General features: G+C 41.7%; 1 protein-coding gene across 2 annotated transcripts in view; it reads left to right on the plus strand.

Moving 5' to 3' along the window:
• Positions 1-17,575, plus strand: part of zgc:109889 (uncharacterized protein LOC553542 homolog) — a 56,539-nt gene that overhangs the window by 8,778 nt on the left and 30,186 nt on the right. The window lies entirely within an intron of this gene.

Here is a 17,575-nt window from a genome sequence, read left to right on the forward strand (position 1 = left end):
CCACTTGCTGCCATTTCGTCTCAAATATGAGCTGCTATTTCTCACTTGCTGTAGGCTTTTATAGGGAGGGAGGGCCAAGGTCTCCAAGAGGAGGGAGGAGGTGGCGATTCACATGAACCAGGCCGGCTGGTAAACACGTCATTTACTCAGATGGAATTACATCTCTAGTTCTTCACATAGATTTTTTTTATTTATAAAATTATTCATTTCTGCTTATTGTCCCTTTAATTACAAACATGGCCACTTCCAACTCAGGAAAACCAAAGCGAGGATGACAAAATGCTAAACTCAGGGGTTCAAAACAGCGATTCACATGCGAATGAGCGATGTCAGGTAGGTGGTGTTGGTGTCTTATGTGTGCTCTGTGACTACAGCCCCAGATACAAATCAGTGTCAGTAAAAAGGAGGCTCATGCTCACCAGTCTTGGCTGCTCTGTTGAGGGAACGCTGAGGGACGCTTTCTCTGGACTGGCCCTTTGCTCAGTGTTTCTCTGCAAACAGCTTGGATTGTAACTCCTCTCTTCCTATCAGCTCTGTGCTGCGGTGAGATTTGACGGAGGGGATTCGTTCCCTCTGTTGACGACATATTTCTTCTTCAAATTTTAACAGGATGATCCTGCAAATTTTAACACCATAGTTTGAAGAGTTTTGAATGAACTTGATGACATGCCATTATTATAACAGTTAACACAATCTCAGATTATGTTTTGCAAAGTGGAGTGTTTTGTGATCCAGTGTTTTCATTTGCTTGCAAACATGTACACTGAGAACTGTATTTATATTGCCAGTAAACAGTACTTTGCAAAAGTCTTGACCTATTAAAATGAGACATGACACACAAACATATCAGTGGAACTACTATACCTAAAACAAAAAGAGTTTTTATAATTTTAATAAGCTTTAAGGTCAACATTTGGTTTAAACATTTTTATTCTTAAACAGAACCCTCATGTAATTTCTGTAAGTAGTCTTCAGAAGTAGTTCCCTCTTCTTTGGACTTTGCTGTCTTTTTTCTGTCTCTGTCAAGATGATACCACAGGGCTTTAATAATGTTGTTAGTTTGGATTCTAGGAGGGTTTTTCACTCCATAAGACCAGTTGTGACTTTCTTCCTGTGTCCTGTTTCCTTAAAATGGCTTCTTGGCAGTCACTCTTCCATGGAGACCATTTCTGACGAGGCTTCAGTGAGCGTAGATGCCCCGCTGAAGGTCCTACGTCAGGTATCAGATATGTTTTTCCTCTGTTGCGTAAGCAAGTCACTTTTGAAATACTATTTATCTGCTACGTCTAGATGTTTTTTTGAGGTGTGGCATGTATTATTTTGTCCTACACTTACCCACTAATCTCAGTTTTTTTAAAGACACACTACAACCATGCTGGGATGTGCCAGGCTTTCAGCCAATAGCTCTTTGGAATCACCTTGTTGGTGTAAAAATATTTTAGGTCTTTTGTATTTTTACGTGAATCCAGCTAAAAGAATAGAAACAAATTGTGTTTCTTTGCAACAAGCTTTTAGTAGAAAATTACCTAAAAATGCAGTTTAAATGTTTTTTTCTAAAATGAGTAAAAAAGCACCTAATGTCCAAAAAAAAAAAAAAAAACTTCAGAAAGCCTGAAGAACTATTATTCAAGACCACTTTAAAATACTACAATAAAGTGTGTCACATTAAGAACAGAGTTGGTCTGCTTGTCTCGGTTTTCCTCTATTGCCATGGAGCTTGTCTCTACATTGGAGCTGGTCCAGGAGCTTTGAATGGAAAGCATCAGATTATATGTTCTTGTATTTCTACCAACCAACAAGTCAAATTCTTTGTTTCCTGTATCAGACTAAACCAGTTTAAACTGGGAGAAGGGAAACTGGGGCGCCCCAATGCATCACATCCAAGCTTTAATTTGATCTGTCTCTCCCTGCCTTCAGCCCAGAGACTGGTCCATTTTTGGCCACTAACCGTCCACCAGTAGACCCAGTTGTCTCTCCACTGTATGTATGGGACAGTGTCAGGTCACATGGTTGTGCCGGATGACTTGTTGCGATCATGCTGAGGCCGGCACATTTAATTGTGAGAGACTGGGTTGGGAGGGCCACGAGGGGAGTTCTCACAACACACAAACACACAGAGTGAATGCAGCTCTGAAACACAGTGCTCTTCACATTCATTCTGTGGCTGACCTGTTTACTGACCACATTAGCAGACAATAAAGCAGGGACAATAGAAGGGATGGCAGGACTGAAGGGTTTGCTAGCTTTATGTAACTGAAAATAGACCAGAAGCAGTGGTTTTCTGCTGATTAACTTAAAATACAGAATGAAATGATCTCTAATTATTCTATAATCTCTAGTTTGCCAGTGGTGCTTTTTAAATAGCAGGAGCCACATATTAATTACAAATGAGTAAGCAATAGTGAAAGCCATCAACCACCAACTAGAATACTGATTACAGGATTAGATGCATTATGATTCATCTGATTGAGCTCAACATGTAATCAATTAATCAATTTTACATAATCTGATTGTCAATGAAAGTGCCATGTGTTTTAGCATCAGCAATAAAGCTTTTCCAGGACAGATTTTTTAAATTAATACACAAGTAGATTTTCATGAGAAATTTCAACTTTTCCTGCATCTCATAGACCTGATTTGAAGACAGGTGAATGTAAATATAAAGGATTATGTTCTGTGAGGCTTGCAGAACTTGTGTTAAACTCTTGTTAAGAGGACATGGCCTCACAGCGATCAGCTGATGCATCCACTTAAGCATTTTGGGAGGCTGATAACACAAATTTTAAACCAGATCCCAAAGTGAATAAATAGGGAGCCTTCAAAATCTCCTTAGTCAAACATTTAAAAGGCTACTTTAGGGCCGCATTTTGTTCATCCAATCAATTTCCATCTATGTATTATGTGGTTTATTGCGGTCAGTGAGCTGCTGGAGCAATGGTAGTGGAGTAGTTCATGTGTATCCTGGTAACCTTGACTTGTACTGCACCATGTCATTAATGAAATTTATTTTAATGATATTAATAATGATTTGTCCCTATTGGTGGAAAAAAGTAAGGCTACATGCTGATAGTCATGTTAGCAGCTAATGCAGCAATGTTAGCTTAATAGCATCTGCAGTAAAGATGTAGTTGTTTGGCCCATGTCTGACCTTTTTAAAACCAAAGTATCTCCAGACAACGGGCACAGATTCTTGTGTCACAAAGTTCTTTTGTCATCATTTTCAACTTCACCACATAACATCTCCCATAAAACTGTAGCTGTGTTGCCTGCATGTTTGGCGGTGGAGCAGTGAAAAAATGTCCCCTCTTAAACAGTTTCTGTGTACTGAAGAATTTTTCAAATTATTACACCGTCTAGGTACTTTCTGCATAGTGCAGATTTGACAGTAACTTGTAAACTGAATGGTAATAACTACAGTTTGCAAGCTATTGCAAAACTACCAAAATTAGTTATTAATCACTACTTACACGGTATTTCATAACATAACACCTCATCTGTATTTAAACTCAATGAAAAGGTACTGTAAACACACACACATATGCTAAAAGGATGAAGAAACCAAGATCTCTTGCAGAACTTTGTTGCCCCAGTGTAAACGCTCTCATTTTTCTCAGTCTTCATTCAGCCAAAACATGAAAATCCTTCCAAAGAAACCATGACAACCCCACAGTCTGCTGCTGCTTCTCAGAAAAAACGGGTAAAAAGAAGGAAGTTAAAGGCAACTGAAAATCTGTCATCTCTTTCCTCCTCTTTTCTTTCTTTTTATTTATTTATTTATTTTTTCACTTTTGCATAATTTGTTTTTGGGAAGGATTAGTGTGAAAAAAGGGGAGAACCTTTACAATTTACAACCCAAGAGCATCAACAAATGCAGACATCAAAGCAAGTGAAGTCAGAGGGGGGGGGGGGGGCGCTGGGGGTTGCTGATTGTCATGTTAGCAGCTAATGCAGCAATGTTAGCTTAATAGCATCTGCAGTAAATATGTAGTTGTATGGCCCACGTCTGACCTTTTTAAAACCAAAGTATCTTCAAACAGGTTATCTCCAGGAGGTTAAAATGATGATGTATAGCATTGCAGTGGTTAAAATTTAAATAATCTCTCTGTCTGGCCCATGCAGCATCAAACAGAATAGTTTTTTCTGTTTTGGTGACACCAAACAAAACATGGCTGCCTTTTAAAGAAATTGACAGCTTGTCCCGGTCTTTACTCTTTTTTTTTTCATTTTGTTCTTTGCTCTCACTTCTTTGTTTGCTGATATTTGGCAGATGGCCAGTCAGAGAGCTTCTCTGACTAGCTGGGCAAAACCAGAGTAATCCAGACTTTAGCTCTCTTTTACTGTAGTGGCTCACGTTTTGTTGCCAGATCTGGGTGCTTACAGACCATCAGTCAGGCCTGGTTTTACAGTCCTGTCTCAACAGAATAAGAAAGAAGACGAAACACTAACAAAACAGTGGAAGAAGATGAGAAAACACTGACCTAAAATGCTAATCTGTTCTAGTCTCTGGTGTTACCTTTGCGGTGCTTCACCTAACATTGTTTGGTTAGCATTAAACAAACCTTGTTCCACTTCTACAGATTGTACCATTTGTTTGAAGAAGTATAAATGCTCATTTGTGCTATGGTGCAAATCAAATAAGCTAAATCTGGTCCTCTTGAAAACTAAGGGTCTTGGTTCACTTGCAGGTGAACCCTGGTGCAGTTCACTTAGTGTGAAAGCAGTAAAGCAAAGAGAGGAAGTGACGTAGAACGCAGTGATAGGGACTGCGGATTGCAATTATTTCCCATGAATGAGGAATTCTCAGTAAGCGCGGGTCATAAGTTCAGTTTTATGATGGCCCTGCCCTTTGTACGCACCGCCCGTCACCGTGTGGGAACAAAGCTGGATATGTGGCTGCCTCTCCTGCTGCTCACACTAAACAGATTCTGGTGAAAGCTGTGTTAGGTTTGAACACCAAAGTAAAAACTGAAATCTAAGTTGGCAAAAAAATTTGGTGTGGCTCCACAGTTTACCGCGTAAGAAGTGAAAGGATTTCTGGTTTGGGACATTCATGGACATCTGTGGGCAATTGTTGCTTATTTCCTTTTGGATTCATTCATGAGAAAAAAAGTCCATAAGCTAGCATGCTAGCTTCAAACTGATGAGTCTTGCTTAAGTTTAGTAAAAAGTGACATCCCTGTCTTCAGTGCATACAGCATGTCACATCAGTAAAGATTCTCATTTGCATTGTGCAGCACAAGCTGTACAGCTGGTAGGGATCTAAATTAGTGTCTAAGGCAGTATATTATCTAATCATGTCATTATATAGACTCAGTGCTTGTCATTTTCCATAGTTAAAGCAGAAAGCTAATTAGCTGTGATTATGCAGGTTGCTCCTGTGGAGCAGGAGGGAAGGGGCGGTGTGACGGGATGGATAGCAGGTTGAGACAGACTTAGCTTGGTTTAGCACAGTGGGAGATGTGTGTGTTCATGGTCACTGGCACTGACTGAAGTCTACATGCCTGAACAGACGGAGCAGTAATAGCATTAGCTGATGCTTGTCTGACCGCCTGCAGGGATGAATCCTTTGATTAAGGGACAATATTCAGCAATGTCTTGTCTGTATGTAATTTAGTAGTAGGTAAATGATTTCATGTTTTATACAGATGGACACTTAGAATATGTACTGATAATATTGCAGAAAATACACTCCACTTCTCTATGAAGACCTGACAAAGTACTAATTTACTCATGTTTTGGAGACTGGGAGAGATGGAGGATGGGAGTCGGGTACTAACAGTCAGCTTTGGATCAGTGGAATAACGGTCTTATCTGATTACAGTTGTTATTACACCACAGTCAATAAAACCTTGCTTCCTCTTTTGTAAGGAAGGTGTAAAGTTTTATGTGCAATAGGCATCCAATGTGGTTACAGCGATGAGAAAAGTATAATAATCTGACATTGCCAAAAGGTGTTGAAGAGGTGTGTTTTTCCCAGACAAGCACATAATTCATATAAGTGTTAACTTTTTCATTTGGTTGCTGAGCACTCTTATGGTTGTATTAGCTATACAGCTGAGGATAAACTAGAATATGCTCAACCTTGACTTAAACAGTCAATGAAACAAGCACATTGCTGGTATCTGCTGGAACGGTCATCACTATTTTAAATAGTGTACAAGGCCTGTCATTGTTTTCAAAGTAGTGCCTGTAGGTAGAAACGATGGTTCAGCCTCCAACTTCATCTCTTCAGACACACGTAATCTTCATCAATGTAGTGCCGCTTCATAGATTAGCTGGACCGTACATTTTTCTTCACAGGATGGAAGAAAGGGAAAATTTGAAAGATTAAAATGGTGTTGATTTTCTCCCTTGTGTTTTATGTAAAGTATTATGATTATGTTTTTTCATAAACAAGGGTAATATAAGTAAGTTGCCTTGCCTTGGATTCCAGTTACAGCATAATCATTTCTTAAACCTTAGTTTAGTAACAAGACGTTGTAAGGCGAGAAGTTGTGAGATAGCATTCATATAACCTTTTAGAGAAAAATAATTCTATCCTTTTAAGGTAAAACCTAATTAAAATAGCTTTGTGTTGACTTGTTTGTCAGTTAGCTTTAAAAGTGCTGGTAGGTACATTTTCAAAGCCATCTTTTCCAGTTATTCTGCTAAGCTAAGCTAATGGTGTCCTGGCTTTAGCCTTGTGCTAACCACCCACTTTATTGGGTACAGTTTGCTAGTACTGGGTTGGATGACCTTTTGTCTTCAGAACTTCCTTAATTCTTAGTGTCACAGATCCAACAAGGTGTTGGAAACCTTCCTCAGAGGTTTTGCTCCATATTGGCATGAAGCATTATCCTGCAGGAAGTAGCTGTTATAAAGTCATGCACTGTAAGAAAGAAATAGTTGAACTAACTTCATTAAATAAATTAAAAAGATAAACAAGTGAACTAAGTTTCTCCATGTTTAGTTATTAAAACTCATTAATTTTGAGTAAGACTTACTTAAATAATTTAGTTGTTTTAAATAAAGAATCTGAATCACTAGGACTCAGTTTCTTTTGAAGTGAAATTAAAAGACTCAAATTGTTCCAAAATAAATATTTGATTTAGACAGAAATTTCTTGTAAAATGGTAAGTGGACATGTACTTATATAGCGCTTTTCCAGTCAGCTGGACTACTGGACGGACACGCTAATACCTCCATGCATCTTTTATGTTTCCACGGGTAATACGTCAGTTTATCCACAAGTGGGCAGTGCTGAGTTCACTTCTGCGTTTTGACCCCAGCTGGTGGCGATAACACACCGCTATAAAGTTGTTTACAACCGTCCAAAACACCAAAAGAAGAAGAAGTTTTTCTCCACTTCTTCTTCGCATGCTTTTTATTTGGCTGCGTCATCTTTTACCTGTTCCTCTTCTTCTTCTGTGGTTTGTTCCTTTCACTGGTTGCGTGTTAGCTGAACACTGCCCCGCGATTTCTGGGTTCTGCATCAAGCCTCGGATAGCTAAGCTCCCTGAAAACAGACCAAATTATGTGCGTAACTGTCACAGAAGATGAACTAAACAGTCGCGTCGGTCTGCGTATCCATCTTTTAAGCATAAATGGGCCTTTACACTTAACTCTAACCCCTGTCACATTCACCCATTCACACACACACACACACAGACACACACACCGACAGGCAGTTCGGGAGGCAATGTGGGGTTAACTGTCTTCCCCAAGGACATTTCAACATGCAGTCAGGGAAAGACTACTCTTCCTCCTGAGCAACAGCTGCCACACAGGGGTTGTATTCATGTTATATTTGATAAAATAGCACAAATAGGAAGTAATAATTGTATACATTTACATTTACCATAGTAATAAGTATTGAGACGTAACATTAACAATAACTGCTTGTTTAAAGCTTTATCTCTGCTGAGTAACACAAATACCAGTGGTAGGTGGTGGTGGGTGTCACTCCCTGCACAGAATAAAACATTCCAACAATTTTGTCTAAATGTAAACATAACCCAGGATGTAAAACAAAAAACTCACAAATAGTTAAATTCCTACTGAATATACATTTCCCATGAGCCTTTGCGGTATTTGCACAATTGGTACTAAAGTAGGTCTGACCGTCGAGTTGAACTAATTTAATAAATTAACTTGGATGGACTCTATCCAATCACTTCTTACAAATGGAAACAGTTTATTTTCCTTGGTTCTACAATTATTTTAAATTCAAGTTAATTGAATCAAAAGTAAGTTTTTAGCTCTAACCAAAAAGGTGGTGTTCATATGAAAAAGTGATTTAGGTCAGCAAAGCTCAGACGCTCCTTTAGAGTGTAAATGGGTGGCTAGCAACAATGCTCAGATAGGCTGTGGTGTTTAAACTATTGGTACTAATTAAAGTGGACCAAGAAAATATTCCCTACAGCCTTACCACCACAAATCTGAACTGCTGATACAAGGCAGGATTGATCCATTCTTTTGTGATGTTTCCACCAAATTGTCATTCATCAGAGACTCATCAGACCAGGAGGCATTTTTCCATTCTTAGATTCTTAGATCAGCACTTTCTGAAATACTCTGAAAAGCCCATCTGGCACCAACAACTATGTCATCGTGACCATGTCAACATGTCTAAATGCACTGAGTTGCTGCAATGTGATTGGCTGATTAGCTATTTCTGTTAATATGCAGTTAAACAGGTGTGTCTAATGAAGTGGCCAGTAAAGTTATATGAAAGGTGACTTTTCTGTCTCATTTTTTGCCAACTTTTTAGCCTCTAAAATATTAAACATTTTGGGTCATGAACAGGAAAAATGTGTTGATGAGAGTAAATGATATTGCAGACATTAACACCCGCTAGCTTCATGTGGTTGCTCCTTCTCGCTGCTGCTTACTAAAAAAAAATAATAAATGTAATCTTGTGTCTTGTCTCTTTGGTCACAGTCAACCTTTCAGTGTTGTGTTCTAAACTGTCCTGTGTTTTCTGACTGCAGGTGTCAGGGAGTGATGAATTCTCTTTAGACCTACATATAATTTTAGTTTTCATCTCAACATCCCTCTGTCCTCCCTCCTTTCTTTTTCTCTTTCTCTTTTTCTATTTTCTGTCCCCTTCTTGCTTTCTCCCTTTCATACTATTTTGAGAGGCACGAGTTCCACTTTTGAGCAGCTGAGCGGATTCCTCCCATGTGTTGCCATGACAACACCCCCATGGCTCCACACACTTTGGCTCTTCTTCTTCTTCCTCTTACTTGTCTTATCTTTGCCACTTTTTCTTCCCTTTGGGTCCTCTGGTCCTGCCGAAAAAAATCCTAAAATGTATGAAATTGTGTAGTCTAAACTCACACACTAACACCAACAGTACAGTGCTCAGATTTTTAATTGGATTTTTAGTCAATTTGAAATTCATCAACTTGTACCATTAAGAATCTTTCCTAAGGCCTCAAAAATCAACATGTCTATTTTGATGCGAAGTAGTAACGTAATGTAAGCGTGCAACCAGTCGAAGCAAATGTGCGTAAAACATTTTTACACTGACTTGCAAAAGATTAAGGACGACATATCAAATGTGTTTGTGTTAAATATGACCATTTATATTGCAGCAAGTAAATTTGCTTTGATATAGTAACATGTTGTTTCTGACACTTTTGTAGTAATCTTGGTAATGTTGTAGCATTTTATTGAGACCAAGGTTATACATACAGCCCTTGTAGTTGTGAAGGTATACTTATTTATTTTGGGTATGTCATTTTGGACAGTAGGCAGACAAAAAGGCTTCATGATGCAGAGCTTAAATCAGTGTATTCGAAGCTCAGACATCCATCCTATGGACTATGATTATGTGGCATAGCTTAAATATTTTTGTACCATGCTAGAACACATCTAACTTATTGTTGGACCAGTTTTAAATTTTAAAAATTAAAATTACATTTTTTTTATGTTTTTGTGGCTTGCAAAAGCATCAAAAATATACTTTTACAAGCCACAGTATATTTGTACAGTTCATTCTAGTTATACAAACTCTGTTTTTACCTCATATACATTAGTTCCTCTTGTGTTTGCTGTAGCTCACTGCACCTATTTCATCTTTTTTCCTAACTTTTTTTTTTTTTGGGATAGTGCTGATATTTAAAGGTAGATGAGAATAACTGTGTTTTTTCTGGTGTTTCCCTTTTACTCTTCGTCTTAGTGAGACTTTGGTCTGGTACAGTACAACAGTCAATGCCATTTTGCCCCACAGCTGACCCATGTGAAGATACTAAGTGCCCCTGGGTCAAAATTCATCTTCCTGCATTGAACACATTAAAAGACTTTCACAAAAAAATAAATAAATAAAAAATAAAAAATCTCACATGCTTTCAGGTCCACTCAGAATTAGGGGAAAACCCACTCAGTGTCGCCGGCTGGGGAGTCAAAGGAAAAGGTATTCACCCTTGCTGATTTATTAATGAACGCTGGCATAGATGGAGAGAAGACGTGAAGCAAGAACATGTGAAGGAGTGTGCGGAAAGGATGATCCAATAGGCCATACAAATGAGAGATGAAGAGTGCTCACCAAGGCAGCAGAGGAGGATGAGGATGAGAAGGAGGATGTATGTATTATTAAACAGCAGGGATGTTAGATTATTTATTAACAGCTGGAGGAGGAGGTCGATTTTGGCTCTTAACACACACACAGACACACAGAAAGCTTGATCACATATTAAAGCCAAGCCAGCAGAATCTGAGGTGGTTTGTATGAGTGACTGTCAGAAGCTGTTAAAGGGATGAAGAGCAAGATGACATGAGAGATGTAAGGAGGACCAGCTAGTCACTTTTTATTCAAGTTGACATGTGTGTTTCAGTCTAGACAAACAGATTAAAAACCACATACACGCACATCTTGGTCTTGATAAGTGTGCAAATCGATTTCTAAAGAGTTAAGTTTCTATACTCTGATTTACACATTCTGGCAGAAAATTCTTGTGTTTTTGTCTACTTCCTCATTGTCCTGAATATATTACTCATGCCACCAGAAGTGTGGGAGACAGTGTGAGAGTGGTACATTTCTACAGGAAGACAAACACGCCTCCTACATGCACATATGCAAGCCCGCTCTCGTGCACACGCTGATACATGCACATTACCATGAAAACTTTATCTTTCATTTGTCCTCAGGTAGCTTTAATCTTTGATAAATTTTGATTGTGGTTCACATCCTTTGCTGAAATAATGTAATATTTGAGAAAGTAGTACTAGAGTATGAACAAATTATGGACAGACACTTTTTCTTGTTTTCTTGTTTGTTTGTTGATCAAACATTTTGGGTGCGGAAAAATAGTTATTGACACAAACCTTGCTCAGTATTTATTAGTGCATTTGCATTAAATTTGGGATGTTTGATTTAGCCTGCCGCAACATAAAAAGCACGCGGGCGGCTCACTGAAAGAACTCCACTGAGCCAAATCTATCGCTCATCTTGCTGGTTAGCTAGCTAGTAGCGACTAGCTGTGGCAACAGGCATTCCACTTACTTTTGAGCTTCTCAGCCTGTGTGTGTGTGTTTGTTACCAGAAGGAAAAACCAATGTCCTGTCAAGCCAATTACCAGTACAATTGGTAATTAGCCAAACAAATGAATTACTGTCTAGGCTAGAATAAATACTTAGCTTCTCTGTTCCAAGCCTGACATTAGTGTAGTCTCAGGCAGCTGCTTGGTAGTCTCTGTTTCGTCACTCACACTCTGCCACATTTAGATATAAAAATAACCTGAATTTGAAGTAATCTCATTCTGGTAATATCAAGGAACAGGGCTATTGTATATAATTTAGGGAGGGAAGCAGGTAGGGAAATTAATGCTTTATCATAACTAAACTGGTTATCTCATGTTAAGGCCCATTTATGCTCCTCTCCGTATGTAAATAGGGACGCTGTTTCAACTGATGTTATACTTTGCCGTCCTCATATTTCCATGCCTCTTTTACGTTGCCGTACTTGTTAAATCAATTCATTCACCAGTGGGCTGTGCTAAGTTCAGAGTTCACTCCCACGATCAGTTTCAGACCCTGGTTGGTGGCGGTAACGCATAAAGCTGTTTCCACCCAACACGCCCTAAAATCTCACATAGCCTTTCTTCAGATTATAGCGCAATTTCAACAGTTGTGGTTCTCGCCGTCATTCTTCTTCTGCTTTTATTTTCTTCCTGTTCCTGTTCCTCTTCTTCTTCTCTGATTGTTTCTTTTGCTGGTTGCATGTCAGCTATTCTGCTCATCCCTTCCCCGTTGGTATTTACGTTGGTATTGCTCGGTTTTCTGCTTCAAGCGATGGCTAGTTAAACTCGGTGAAAATGGACCAAATAACGCGCGTAAGAGAAACTGTCCGTCTTCTGCATATTTTCCATCTGCGTCCAGCATAAATGAGCCTTAAGTAGTAAAATAAAAAAATTTGTTCAGGTTTGTTTTGGATAGAAAAATATTAAATACTATTGTTATGAAGACAAGACTCTATTTACACTATACTATTGCATTGCATTGTAACTTTGGGGGCAGTTCCCAGGCTGACCGCCGGAGGGCGCGGCCGCTTGTGAGCACAAAATGTTTAATAATGTTTTGCTAGTTTTGTCCTGCTGAGCATCGGAGATGATACCATGTTCCTTCGTGTGTTATAGAGTGTGTTATGATTGTGCGGCCTAGTGTGCGTCCATGAGACAGGTGGGTGTCTTACAATGTAAAAAAGTTGGTTTGCTAAAGTATAACTGGTAAAAATTATGCTGTGAACCTTATTTTTCTTATTAAGGCTGTTAGCACCTCGGCTAGCATGAAAGTTAATACACTAATAGGCTAAACTATGTTTTCCAGCGGACTTTATTCATTTTCTCGGTTTTATACCTCTTTATATGGCTAGAATAGTTCCCTATGGTTAAGATTGTTGATATGGTGCCAATTGTGGGAAATATACCCGGACGGTCTTATTTCTACGGGCTCAGCTAAGTAATGAAGGCTTTGTGGCCTATTTAGACCTGTTTAAGCAGTGCATGGCTGCCTTTATGTCGAAATTGACCTGCACCATTCCCCTTTATAATTATTTAATTGTGCATTGGATTTGATATGATTCTTTTATTATTATTGTTGTTGGTATAACAAGTTCCACATATTCTGTTTATTCTGTTTATTACAGAACCACACGAATACACATGTATGTATACTGCACAACCCAAAAGGGAGGAAACTTAAATTAAAGAATCTCAAGAATTCATCCGGACTTTTCCTTGCATTCTAACCGATGCACACTCTGCGATCACAATACTACTGAGCCAGATCAGAGTAGTAAAGCCTCCATCACAAATTTTGGTCCTTCGAGCCGGATAAGGTGATTACAGAGTGAAGATGGATTATGATCTACAGAGAGGTGGTGCCCGTCCAAGGAGGACCGTGCGACCGCCACCCTGGATGAGTGACTATGAGGGATATGTACTGCCACCTGTCCTGGAAGAGCAGTACAGAGTGAGAGAGGGATACGCCGAGATGACGCCCCTTCTGCGACACACAGGACAGATGACCAATATGACCCCTGAGCGGGATGGAGCCCCCATCACTGGACCAGCATTATCCAGTACCCCATTTGATCTTAGGAACATTGTGCAGCAGCTCCAGGAAGACAACAGACGTCTCCAGAGGATGTTTATGGATATGAGGAGGCAGATGGATCGAGGTAATGCTACAGTGCCCCCTTTGAGCTTACAGGCTATGCAGCCAGGAAGCCCATACAGATTAGCAGAGGACACGTTTCTCTCCACACATCCTCCAACCGCAGTTTCTCTGCAACAGAATGACGTACTTGGAGCGGTAGGAGGTGCAGAAGAGGAAGAGGAGTGGCCACTCCCCCCCCCTCCAGTCTTCCTCCCCATAGACCAACCTGATCCTCCTCCTCCTGGGCCTGCTCCACCCTTGCAACAACAGGGTATTGTCCAAGAGCTTATTCAGCGTCTGCAAAATGTACGTGTTCAACAAGCAGCAGTTCCTGCAGACACGCAGAACAGTGTGCCGCTGCCTGCTCCATCACCCCAAGTGTTTGATACCACTCTGGGAAGCAGCATCCTCCCCACAGAGCAAGTGGTCACAACTGCTCAGCCTCCAGTTACAACAGAAAAGACTTACCGAGGCCCAAAACCATCAATCCCTGAGTTTACACGTGCTGATCCCAGGCAGTTTGCACGGTTAAGACTGGCTTTGGACAACATTCTTCCCACTGACGCAACAGAGAGATTTAAGTACCAGGTGTTATGTGACCACCTCCGATTTGAGGAGGCTCTTTTGATTGCTGACTCATACAGTAACTCTCTTTGCCCATTCACAGACACAATGACTTCACTCATCAAGCATTATGGTCAGCCTCATCACTTGTCCCTGCAAAGAATAGCAGAATTGATGGATGAGCCGAACATTCGTTCTAGTGACACAGCAGGCTTTAGAAAGTTCGCACTTAGAGTCCGAGCATTAGTAGGCATGCTGGAGCAGCTAGGAGAAGAAGGTCGTATAGAGCTTCAGTGTGGATCACATGTGGCAAGACTCCTAAAGAAGCTGCCTCAGGACCTACGGGCAGCTTTCCGCCGTCACGTTTACCCACGAAATAGTAAAGTGCCATCACTTAGAGACTTTGCAGAATGGCTCGAATATGAGCTGATCATTCAAGAAGGTGGAGATCAACCTGACATGGGAGAGGGTGCCCAGAGAAACAGACCTAATGGAAAGAAAGCAGCGAAGAGAACTACAACAGTGCTGCTTGGTGCAACGCAAGACAGTACTTCCAGAGGGGCCCCAGTTGAAGCTTCTTCAACTCCAGATGCCCAGGACAAGCCCAAAGCGTATTGTCCATACTGTAGCAACAGCATGCATTTCCTAGATCAGTGCGCTAACTTTAGGCAACTGACAAAGGAACAGAAGAGCAGCTGGATAAGGTCTAACAACCGCTGCTGGCGTTGTGGTAGACGCCACCAAGCGGCTCAATGTCGACTCAGAGTGCTATGCAAGATATGCAGAGGAAAGCATCTTGAGGCCTTGCATGAAGTAAATCTGCGAGCAGCTGCATCCAGACCAGCAAACCTTGCAACCTCCGAGCCAGACAATAAATCATCTGCTGATGTTCTCTATCTAGACCGACGAGCAGGGTGCAACCAGGTTCTTCTGAAGATCTGTAAAGTCCTGCTACGACATGGCGAGCACACGCTTGAGACATTTGCGATTCTCGACGATGGATCTGAGAGGACGATCCTGCTCCAAGAAGCCACTCAAAGATTGGAGTTAAAGGGGGCTCCAGAAAGTCTAGCACTACGGACGGTGAGACAAGGACTGAGAACAATAAATGGGGCATCAGTGTCTGTTAAAGTCTCACCAGTGAGCCATCCTTCAAAGACTTTTACCATTGAAAGGGCCTTCACTGCAAAAGAGCTTGGACTAGCAGAGCACTCCTACCCAGTGAAAGCACTCCAGCAGAAATACAGACATCTGAGAAAGCTACCATTGGAGTCATTCACAAATGCTCAGCCACTGCTACTTATTGGCTCTGATTGTCCCCATCTAGTGACTCCCATCCAGCCTGTGCGTTTGGGCCCCCCTGGAGGCCCTGCTGCCGTCAAGACTAGGCTTGGCTGGACACTTCAAGGACCAGTCACATCATGCCATCTGAAAGGTCAGTCTCAGCAATGTCTCTTCCTGTCCACTGCCCCCCCTACAGCAGAGCTCTTCAGCCATGTGGAAAAGTTATGGCAGCTTGACATCCTGCCATACAGAAGTGAGAAGTTAATCACTCGGTCTTTGAGAGAAAAACAAGCTATAGATCTACTGGAAAAGAAGACAACGAGAGTGAACGTGGAAGGCGTTGAGAGGTATGCAACCCCTCTTCTACGCGTCCAAAATATGCCCACTCTCTCTGTCCCACCTGAAGTAGTTCTTCCCAGCCTGCGAGGTACGGAGAAACGTCTCAGTCGTGACCCAGTAAAAGCCACAGCATATCAGGCAGAGATCAAAAGGTTGGTGTCAGCAGGATACGCCAAAGAAGTAAGTGATGAGCAGGTGAGGTCCTCAAGTGAATCGTGGTTCATCCCTCACCACATGGTCACAAACAACAATAAGAATCGGGTTGTGTTTAACTGCTCCTTCACTTACAAAGATCAGAACCTGAACGAGATGCTGTTGCCTGGTCCAAGCCTGGGTGCCTCCCTCCTTGGTGTCCTGTTACGCTTTAGAGAACACTCCATTGCTGTCAGCAGTGACCTCAAGGGGATGTTCCACCAGGTGAGACTGCTACCCGAAGACCGTCCACTGTTGCGCTTCATCTGGCGTGACCTGCAAAGGGGCGCACATCCCAAAGTGTACGAATGGCAAGTACTCCCATTTGGGACTACATGTTCGCCATGTTGTGCAATTTATGCTCTCCAGAGGCATGTTCATGACCACTGTCAGCTAGGAGGTGACCTGCGCAGTTCCATTGAGAAGCACTTTTATGTGGATAACTGGCTTCAGAGCTTCTCCTCCACAGAGAAGGCCAAATATGTCATGGACAAGTTAAATACTCTGCTGAAGAATGCAGGGTTTGAGCTACGGCAGTGGGCCAGCAGCAGGTCAGACCTCATCAGCCATCTTCCAGAGGAGCTGAGATCTGAGAGCAGCGAACAGTGGCTGAATCACACTGAAATGAACCCACAAGAGCCCGCTTTAGGCCTGCGTTGGCTGTGCCACTCAGACACTCTTCATTACAAGTCCAAGCACCTCGAGATTGGTCCACCAACAATGAGGAATATTTACAAAACATTGGCAAGTCAATATGACCCTTTAGGGTTCCTGATCCCCTTTACCACAAGGGCAAAGGTTCTTGTTCAGCAACTGTGGACCAAGAAACGTGAATGGGATGATCCTCTACTCCCCAGTGAACTACTAACTGCATGGCAGGAATGGTATTCTGAACTGCCGGAGCTGGATAACATCGGTCTTCACCGTTGCTATGTCAGTCATGCCCTCGACAAACCTGGGTGCAGCAGAGAGTTACACATCTTCTGTGACGCATCTCAACAGGCATATGGCAGTGTTGCATACCTCCGCACAGAAGACACAGATGGGCATGTGGAAGTTGCATTCCTTACAGCACGCTCCAGGGTGGCACCCAAACGTCAACTCTCTATGCCACGTCTTGAATTATGCGCTGCCCTCACAGGAGCACAACTTTCCAGCCTGCTCACCAAAGAACTAACCTTGCAGCTGTCCAGGGTTGTGATGTGGACAGATTCCACCACCGTCCTAACCTGGATAAGATCGGATTCATGTCACTTCAAGGTATTTGTGGGGACACGGATTGCCGAGATCCAGGAGCTAACAGACAACCAGGCCTGGCAGTATGTGACATCAGCAGATAACCCTGCAGACGACCTCACAAGAGGCAAAAAACTACGAGAGCTCACGAACTACTCTCGCTGGGCACGTGGACCTCCCTTCCTGTTGCTCCCCCCAGAGCAATGGCCAAAGTATCCACTCCCCCCACATGATGACTTTATGGATGAGCAGCGCAAACCCATGACATGTCTAGCTACATCCGTGAGCACTGACCCTGTACCAGATGTAGAACAATTTGACA

This window comes from Melanotaenia boesemani, chromosome 5 (assembly GCF_017639745.1).
Source record: "Melanotaenia boesemani isolate fMelBoe1 chromosome 5, fMelBoe1.pri, whole genome shotgun sequence".
Classification (NCBI taxonomy): Eukaryota; Metazoa; Chordata; class Actinopteri; order Atheriniformes; family Melanotaeniidae; genus Melanotaenia; species Melanotaenia boesemani.